The 10,000-nt window shown below is 50.5% G+C and overlaps 1 non-coding gene across 1 annotated transcript; it reads right to left on the reverse strand.

Annotated features, from left to right (window-relative positions):
• Positions 1-85: 85 nt before the first annotated feature.
• On the reverse strand, positions 86-240 carry LOC126313639 (5.8S ribosomal RNA). The gene has a single exon (XR_007555288.1). It is a non-coding gene; the product is annotated as a 5.8S ribosomal RNA (ribosomal RNA).
• Between the last annotated feature and the right edge of the window lie 9,760 nt (positions 241-10,000).

A 10,000-nucleotide genomic window follows, 5' to 3' on the forward strand; every position in this document is an offset into this window, starting at 1 on the left:
GGAGACGCGGCCGGCCACACAGGCGACCACGACACTCCCACGTCTCCGAAGCGGGACAAACGCCGCGCGCTTCAGTATACGTAGCCGACCCTCAGCCAGACGTGGCCCGGGAACGGAATCCATGGACCGCAATGTGCGTTCGAAACGTCGATGTTCATGTGTCCTGCAGTTCACATGTCGACGCGCAATTTGCTGCGTTCTTCATCGACCCACGAGCCGAGTGATCCACCGTCCTGGGTGATCTTTTCCTTTTCAGTCTCCCACTGTCTCTTTCAAGACAGTAGCATTTGCGGGACTGAGGCGTCTGACGGCCCCTGTTCCACTATTTTTTTGTGTCCAACGGCCTCACAGCCGATGGGCGTCGTACGGCTCCACACCGGAGCGGACAGGCACTCGGGCGAACGTCATTCAAAACCGGCGCCAGGCGCCAGGTACCGCAGGCCAGCCGCTCCAGAGCTTCAGCGCTCGTACCACACAACAACAACACTTCCGCTAGTTTTGAGAGGCACGCGTGGTTCCGCACGCGGCGCACGGCCACTGCCGTACAGGTAGCGTGTTGCGCGACACGACACACACATCGAAAGACATGCAGTCTAGTCGGTAATGATCCTTCCGCAGGTTCACCTACGGAAACCTTGTTACGACTTTTACTTCCTCTAAATGATCAAGTTTGGTCATCTTTCCGGTAGCATCGGCAACGACAGAGTCGATGCCGCGTACCAGTCCGAAGACCTCACTAAATCATTCAATCGGTAGTAGCGACGGGCGGTGTGTACAAAGGGCAGGGACGTAATCAACGCGAGCTTATGACTCGCGCTTACTGGGAATTCCTCGTTCATGGGGAACAATTGCAAGCCCCAATCCCTAGCACGAAGGAGGTTCAGCGGGTTACCCCGACCTTTCGGCCTAGGAAGACACGCTGATTCCTTCAGTGTAGCGCGCGTGCGGCCCAGAACATCTAAGGGCATCACAGACCTGTTATTGCTCAATCTCGTGCGGCTAGAAGCCGCCTGTCCCTCTAAGAAGAAAAGTAATCGCTGACAGCACGAAGGATGTCACGCGACTAGTTAGCAGGCTAGAGTCTCGTTCGTTATCGGAATTAACCAGACAAATCGCTCCACCAACTAAGAACGGCCATGCACCACCACCCACCGAATCAAGAAAGAGCTATCAATCTGTCAATCCTTCCGGTGTCCGGGCCTGGTGAGGTTTCCCGTGTTGAGTCAAATTAAGCCGCAGGCTCCACTCCTGGTGGTGCCCTTCCGTCAATTCCTTTAAGTTTCAGCTTTGCAACCATACTTCCCCCGGAACCCAAAAGCTTTGGTTTCCCGGAGGCTGCCCGCCGAGTCATCGGAGGAACTGCGGCGGATCGCTGGCTGGCATCGTTTATGGTTAGAACTAGGGCGGTATCTGATCGCCTTCGAACCTCTAACTTTCGTTCTTGATTAATGAAAACATACTTGGCAAATGCTTTCGCTTCTGTTCGTCTTGCGACGATCCAAGAATTTCACCTCTAACGTCGCAATACGAATGCCCCCGCCTGTCCCTATTAATCATTACCTCGGGTTCCGAAAACCAACAATATAGAACCGAGGTCCTATTCCATTATTCCATGCACACAGTATTCAGGCGGGCTTGCCTGCTTTAAGCACTCTAATTTGTTCAAAGTAAACGTGCCGGCCCACCGAGACACTCAACAAAGAGCACCCTGGTAGGATTTAAACGGGGTCCGCCTCGGGACGCGAAAGCACCCCTTCGGCTCGCCCCACCGGCAGGACGTCCCACGATACATGCCAGTTAAACACCGACGGGCGGTGAACCAACAGCGTGGGACACAAATCCAACTACGAGCTTTTTAACCGCAACAACTTTAATATACGCTATTGGAGCTGGAATTACCGCGGCTGCTGGCACCAGACTTGCCCTCCAATAGATACTCGTTAAAGGATTTAAAGTGTACTCATTCCGATTACGGGGCCTCGGATGAGTCCCGTATCGTTATTTTTCGTCACTACCTCCCCGTGCCGGGAGTGGGTAATTTGCGCGCCTGCTGCCTTCCTTGGATGTGGTAGCCGTTTCTCAGGCTCCCTCTCCGGAATCGAACCCTGATTCCCCGTTACCCGTTACAACCATGGTAGGCGCAGAACCTACCATCGACAGTTGATAAGGCAGACATTTGAAAGATGCGTCGCCGGTACGAGGACCGTGCGATCAGCCCAAAGTTATTCAGAGTCACCAAGGCAAACGGACCAGACAAGCCAATCCGATTGGTTTTGATCTAATAAAAGCGTCCCTTCCATCTCTGGTCGGGACTCTTTTTTTTTTTTTTTTTTTTTTTTTTTTTTTAAAAAAAACTTTATTAATAATACAACAACATTAATTTAATTATACAACATCTTAATATATAACTAAGTATGATACAAAAAGTCAAATACAAGAAACTATTCCCATACTATTAACCCACCACCTCAAGTAATTAGTGGGTCCTTATTACAAACTACTAATTGGCAGTGTATTACTTGTGTGGCACTAACTACGGGCATGATTAATAAGTTACTTGTTAGACTACCTTACATGACTATTCTAGTGTGATCTGCAGTGTTACAGTATGTGCCAGAAGTTATGCATACAAACCTACTGTTATTTAGCCTGCCCACCGAGCTAACCCCAGTGGGCGTGTCCCTGGCACTGGGCTGGCTACGACTTTAACTTCACTGCAGTCCCTACCTGTTAGTATGTTAGTATTTCTAGTTCTTACTTAAACTACTTTCTACTCAAAAAATAGTTGTGCGATAATTCCAATTCCGGGTAGTGCACCTGCCATCCTTGTCCGAAGACGCGGCGGATTCCAGCCATGAAATGGCTGGCCAGATCCGCGCCTGGCGGTAGTGCAGGTGCAACTCGGTCAAGTTCGGTTTGGTACTTGATTAGTTCCTTGCCCTAATAAAGTCCCTCATGACTTTCATTGAGATTTCATTTGCCAGACTGTTGAGGACTCTGAAAGTGTCGGCACGCCGCAGCAAGGTATATGTATCTTGGCTAGGAAGTTGCGCTCTAAGTTCACTTGCCACTCCATCATACAACGTGCAGTTGTAGATGACGTGTTCGGGAGTTCCTTCCGGAGCACCACAGTCACACGCTGGTGTCGCCTGTTTACCAAATCGGCAAAGGTATGCCGGATATGGCCCATGTCCTGTCAGGAAGTGCAGCAGACCCCTACTTGGCTGAAAGTATCCCATTTTTAATCTTTCTGCAACATCTGGAAGTAGCTCAAAAACTCGTCTCCCAGTTCCTTCCCCTTCCCACTGACTCTGCCATAGTTCCTCCCCCCTTCTCTTGATTGCGTATTTGTCCCCTACTTGCACACCCATGATTTCCCTAGTCTTTTCAACTTTCCCCTTTGTTACCCAATACCACGCTGCCTGCTCCCTAATTTTTATATCAAGGGGACATAATCCCATAATAACTAGCAACGCCCCCCCAGGAGTAGTTCTGTATGCCCCAGCAGATCTTAGTAGCATACTTCGCTGCACCCTCCTCACGGCCATGGCAGGCGCCACCCTCGTGAGCCTGTGTGCCCAGACCCCGCTGGCATACCCTACTAAGGAAGTCAGAATACTATTATGATATAATTTTATTAGGTGGGGGGGTAAGTGAAATCTTTTATGTTCTATGTTTATTAAGTTATTAAGGACTTCTATCGCGCGCTGTGCAATCATTTCTATGTGCGTCGCGTAATTCCATTTTTCGTCTATTATTACTCCAAGATACCTAGCTTCGCGTCGCCGGAGAACTGGGGCTCCCGCAATCCTGACAGTTGGATTTCTTATCAGACTGCCTTTTAGTAGAAGATATGTTGATTTGTGTGGTGCAATTCTCATTTTTGCCTCTCGGCACCATTCCTGGAGAATTTGCATTGACCTTTCCACTTTTGGCTCTAAGTCTTCTCGGCTACGGCCACCTACCAGCAGGAGGAGGTCGTCAGCGTAGGCTATCACGTCTAGCACATCTCTACATTGTTGTAACCTGACTAACAGGGGCTCTATGTTTACGTCCCAAAAGAGTGGCCCCAGGACCGATCCCTGGGGGCACCCCTTCGTACAGGTCTTACTTACTCTCTCGCTAGGCGATGATAGCCAGACCTCCCTGTCCATGCAATAGCTCCTCAGACAGCCATACAGGGGCCCTGGACACTCCATCTCACGCAAACGTGAGAAGAGCGAGGGCCACCAGAGGTTGTCAAAGGCGCCACTGATGTCCACCATGATGCCTACGACATACTTGTGCGTGGATGAGCCACAGACCTCAGCCGCCAGGGCGATTGCGTCAGACGCTGATCGCCCCGGCCTAAAGCCGAACTGCCTGTCACTCATTCCACGCAGCATCCTATGTGCGGTCAGTCTGTCCGCCAGCAGCCTCTCCAGCAGCTTCCCCATGGTGTCTAACAGGCATATAGGTCTATAGGATTTGGGATCCATAGGGTCCTTGTCCTTTCCTTTTTGTATGATTACTACATTTGCAGTCTTCCATACTCTCGGAAATTTCCCAGCTGTGAGACACTCATTGAAGAGCCGCGTTAGAGGAGCCACCAGCTGTGGGGCGAGGAACTGTACCACCTCTGCTACAATGCCGTCCGGTCCTGGCACCTTCCCCTTCTTTAATGATTTGATATGTGCTGCGACTTCTGCTACAGAGAAAGGGTACACTCTAGTATTATTGGTATATTCTAGAGAATCCTCCCTGCGGATTTGCCTTTGAGAGTCATCATCATCATGTTCATCATCGTCCGGTAGCAGAGTGCGCAGGAGAACTTCAGCAGTTTCCTTCCACGACTCTGTCACTCGGTCTCCATCTCGGATGGTCGAGAGAACCGCGGGGGATTTAACCTTTTCCCTTACGAGTTTGTAGGGTATTCCCCAGGGATCGGTATCGAGCTGATTTAGCACATACTTCTCCCAACTCCTTGTTCTTACTTCCTTTAATTCCCTTTGAAAATTTTCTTTCTCATCTCTGTAGCGCTGCAGCCAGTATTGCTTCTCTTGCCAGACGGCACTTCGCTGGTAGTACCTCCTCGCCCGTCTAACAGACCGACGCATACCTTCCAGTTTGGCAGTCCATGGTGATGGTGAGGCCGCCACGGCCCTCCTCCTGGTTGGCACGGCGACCTTTACCGCCCTAACGATGGAGCCTACCAGTTCTTCGGCGTACCTGTCGACATCCAGGCCACTCTCAGGCAACGGAGGAACGTCACACTCCTGAGCCAGGCATTCCCAATTTGTCTTGTGATAGTTATATTGAATCTCCCACCCCAGGTCCCAGCGGCACTCTTCATCTCCTATGCAAAAAGTAATCAGGTTGTGATCACTTGTGGTAGCGTGCTCTATCACATTCCAGCTGTGGATGAGGTTTATAGCATTCGGTGATGCTAACGTCACATCGATGTTGGTGCCTTGTCCCCCTCCTCCTGCATAGGTGGGGGGGTTCCCTGCTTTATTTACTACCACCAGCTGTGACGCCATTATTGCTTCCTCTGCCCTTTCACCATTTTCGTCCCTAGTGCCGCTGTGCCATAGGGGGGATTTCGCGTTCATGTCTGCTGTGATTATTACCTTACGCCCACGTAACGCCATCATTACCCTGGAGAGATGTTCTATGAAATGTTCGAAATTTCCCCCGTACTGAAAGTACATATTGACAATATATAATATCCCAGCGGGTGACTGCAACTCGATGACGTTACAGTGGCAATCAGAGAGTTGCGCTATTTTTGTGGCTCTGAGGGCCTTATTTGTTATTACTATTAACGCCCTTGGCTCCTCTCCTGTAAAGATTGTTTGCCATGTTTTCGACATGAATGATATTTGCCCGGCCCAGTAGTATGGCTCCTGTATCGGGACTCTGTTTGCATGTATTAGCTCTAGAATTACCACAGTTATCCAAGTAACGTGGGTACGATCTAAGGAACCATAACTGATTTAATGAGCCATTCGCGGTTTCACCTTAATGCGGCTTGTACTGAGACATGCATGGCTTAATCTTTGAGACAAGCATATGACTACTGGCAGGATCAACCAGGGAGCTGCGTCAACTAGAGCTGAGCAGCCGGCCGCCCGGGAGTGTGTCCCGGGGGCCCGCGCGAACACGCAAGCGTCCGCTCAATTATTCTGCAAACAGGAGGAGGCCGAGCTCCCCTGCACGATACACCTCGAAACCCTCTCAGGTCCCGGCGGCGCGCAGCGCCGTCCTAGGTACTTGGTCGGTTTCGAGAGAGGCGCAATCACCCGGAGTTAGGCGAGTAGACGGTTTTAGTGCGAACACCCTTGCTCCCAACTGAGCTTGCCGCTGCCGACAGAGGCCCGGGAGCGTGCTGTCGTGGCATTGCCGGCGGGAGACAACACGCGCCACCTATGGTGACCGGCAGCTCCAACGCCAGCGCCACACAAGGGCAAAGCCCCACTTGGGTGCAGAAGCGAACTCTCCCAGCACAGCGCACGCGCCAACACGTCCGCACAACTGCGATACAAACCACCTGCGAGAACCGCTGGGGCGACCGAGCAGCAGACGGCGTCGCGGCGCCGAGTGCCAGGCGGCGGCGCATCCTCAACGCACACAGTCCTCAATCAGACCAGCACACTGCAGATGTCCACCGCGCTTCGCACCGGGCTCGGCTGAACCAACTTTGGCCGCCAGGCGCCGCGTGCAGGGTGCGCCGCAGCGTAGCTGCGCCGCCTGCCGGGCCCGTCTGCTGGCGCTCCTGCCACTCGGCGCCCCCCACCAGCCGGCTGTTGCGCGTGCGCCCACGCAGCGCGCGGCCAACACGCCGGGCGGCCCCCCTTCACCGGCCGGGAACAGTCCCACGAAGCCACCGCCGCGTATCGCTTCATACCCACATGGGCCTAGTCACGTGTGTGGATGTGGCGGGTACCGCTGAAACAACCGGTTAATAGCTGTACCGATCGTCGCCATCACAGATTCACCTCCAGCGTGAACCGCTCAACAACGGATTTCCAGTTCATTTGCGTATCTTGGGCAGTAAACGTAGATGTCCACCTACATTTGCGAATTCAACAATTCTTGCATGCCAGGATGTCATGTGTCACGACACACTACATCAGACCACATACACACTGCGACATGTGCAGAAGAGAACACGTGGAAGGTGGCCCGCGCACGTATGCGATGTCCCTTCCGCGATCCACTGTCAACCGGCATCTGCGGCATGTCCCAGATATGGAACGCGGTCCACCAGGGTAGCACTTTGTGTGAGGCAATACGACAAAGTCGGAATACACGCGTCACTACATCAGACGGCTCACGCTGACCTGACCTGACCTGACCTGACTCACCGCACCACCACCCCCAGCGACCCAGGGTGACATACAATGCGTTCGTACGTTCCTCCCACACGCCTCTACGGCGTACCACAGTGCAACCTAGCTGTTATTGGGAGACGAGACAAGTAGCATCGAGCACAACATATGGAAATTGAGATTCGACACCGTTGGGCACAGCCAGCGTACGGTCACACGTATCACACTACTTCACTCTGTACGTAACGACCGATGATCGGTACAGCGTGTGGGTTACGCGTACGACATCAGCGGACAATGGACACAGACCATACCACGACGTACACTGAGGGCGTCGACATCTGAATGCAACTGAACAGCTGCGAGGCTCATTTAACACTCAAACGCCAAACCGACCAGCTTGAGAGGACAGAGACACAAAGAGGGGGACAGAGGGGGGGGGCGATATAGTCCTATTGCAGTACAATTGACAGTGGATAGCGGGAATATGTGGAAAGTAAGCAACACTCGCAAGACATCTACATGAGGATAACAACGACACCAGAGATTCCGAGCAGTGAACTATGTTAGGCAAAGGGACAACGTGGGTTAGGTTAAGGGACAACGTGGGTTAGGTTAAGGGACAACGTGGGTTAGGTTAAGGGACAACGTGGGTTAGGTTAAGGGACAACGTGGGTTAGGTTAAGGGACAACGTGGGTTAGGTTAAGGGACAACGTGGGTTAGGTTAAGGGACAACGTGGGTTAGGTTAAGGGACAACGTGGGTTAGGTTAAGGGACAACGTGGGTTAGGTTAAGGGACAACGTGGGTTAGGTTAAGGGACAACGTGGGTTAGGTTAAGGGACAACGTGGGTTAGGTTAAGGGACAACGTGGGTTAGGTTAAGGGACAACGTGGGTTAGGTTAAGGGACAACTTGAGTTAGGTTAAGGGGCAACTTGAGTTAGGTTAAGGGGCAACTTGAGTTAGGTTAAGGGACAAATTGAGTTAGGTTAAGGGACAAATTGAGTTAGGTTAAGGGACAACTTGAGTTAGGTTAAGGGACAACTTGAGTTAGGTTAAGGGACAAATTGAGTTAGGTTAAGGGACAACTTGAGTTAGGTTAAGGGACAACTTGAGTTAGGTTAAGGGACAACTTGAGTTAGGTTAAGGGGCAACTTGAGTTAGGTTAAGGGACAAATTGAGTTAGGTTAAGGGACAAATTGAGTTAGGTTAAGGGACAAATTGAGTTAGGTTAAGGGACAAATTGAGTTAGGTTAAGGGGCAACTTGAGTTAGGTTAAGGGGCAACTTGAGTTAGGTTAAGGGACAAATTGAGTTAGGTTAAGGGACAAATTGAGTTAGGTTAAGGGACAAATTGAGTTAGGTTAAGGGACAAATTGAGTTAGGTTAAGGGACAAATTGAGTTAGGTTAAGGGACAAATTGAGTTAGGTTAAGGGACAACTTGAGTTAGGTTAAGGGACAACTTGAGTTAGGTTAAGGGACAACTTGAGTTAGGTTAAGGGACAACTTGAGTTAGGTTAAGGGACAACTTGAGTTAGGTTAAGGGACAACTTGAGTTAGGTTAAGGGACAACTTGAGTTAGGTTAAGGGACAACTTGAGTTAGGTTAAGGGACAACTTGAGTTAGGTTAAGGGACAACTTGAGTTAGGTTAAGGGACAACTTGAGTTAGGTTAAGCGATAATCTGGTACAGCCACAGTTAGGTTAAGCGATAATCTGGTACAGCCACAGTTAGGTTAAGCGATAATCTGGTACAGCCACAGTTAGGTTAAGCGATAATCTGGTACAGCCACAGTTAGGTTAAGCGATAATCTGGTACAGCCACAGTTAGGTTAAGCGATAATCTGGTACAGCCACAGTTAGGTTAAGCGATAATCTGGTACAGCCACAGTTAGGTTAAGCGATAATCTGGTACAGCCACAGTTAGGTTAAGCGATAATCTGGTACAGCCACAGTTAGGTTAAGCGATAATCTGGTACAGCCACAGTTAGGTTAAGCGATAAACTGGTACAGCCACAGTTAGGTTAAGCGATAAACTGGTACAGCCACAGTTAGGTTAAGCGATAAACTGGTACAGCCACAGTTAGGTTAAGCGATAAACTGGTACAGCCACAGTTAGGTTAAGCGATAAACTGGTACAGCCACAGTTAGGTTAAGCGATAAACTGGTACAGCCACAGTTAGGTTAAGCGATAAACTGGTACAGCCACAGTTAGGTTAAGCGATAAACTGGTACAGCCACAGTTAGGTTAAGCGATAAACTGGTACAGCCACAGTTAGGTTAAGCGATAAACTGGTACAGCCACAGTTAGGTTAAGCGATAAACTGGTACAGCCACAGTTAGGTTAAGCGATAAACTGGTACAGCCACAGTTAGGTTAAGCGATAAACTGGTACAGCCACAGTTAGGTTAAGCGATAAACTGGTACAGCCACAGTTAGGTTAAGCGATAAACTGGTACAGCCACAGTTAGGTTAAGCGATAAACTGGTACAGCCACAGTTAGGTTAAGCGATAAACTGGTACAGCCACAGTTAGGTTAAGCGATAAAGTTGGTTAAATTTGGTATTGTGTGGGAAGGGGGCAGAGAGAGAGGGGGGGGGTGGATAGTGGTGGCAGTACGCGGATGCCTGAGTCACCGTCAGATACGTCACGTCGGTTCGATGCTTGTAGCAAGAGGCTGGCGGATGTGTG

This window comes from Schistocerca gregaria, unplaced genomic scaffold, assembly GCF_023897955.1.
Source record: "Schistocerca gregaria isolate iqSchGreg1 unplaced genomic scaffold, iqSchGreg1.2 ptg000483l, whole genome shotgun sequence".
Taxonomy (NCBI): Eukaryota; Metazoa; Arthropoda; class Insecta; order Orthoptera; family Acrididae; genus Schistocerca; species Schistocerca gregaria.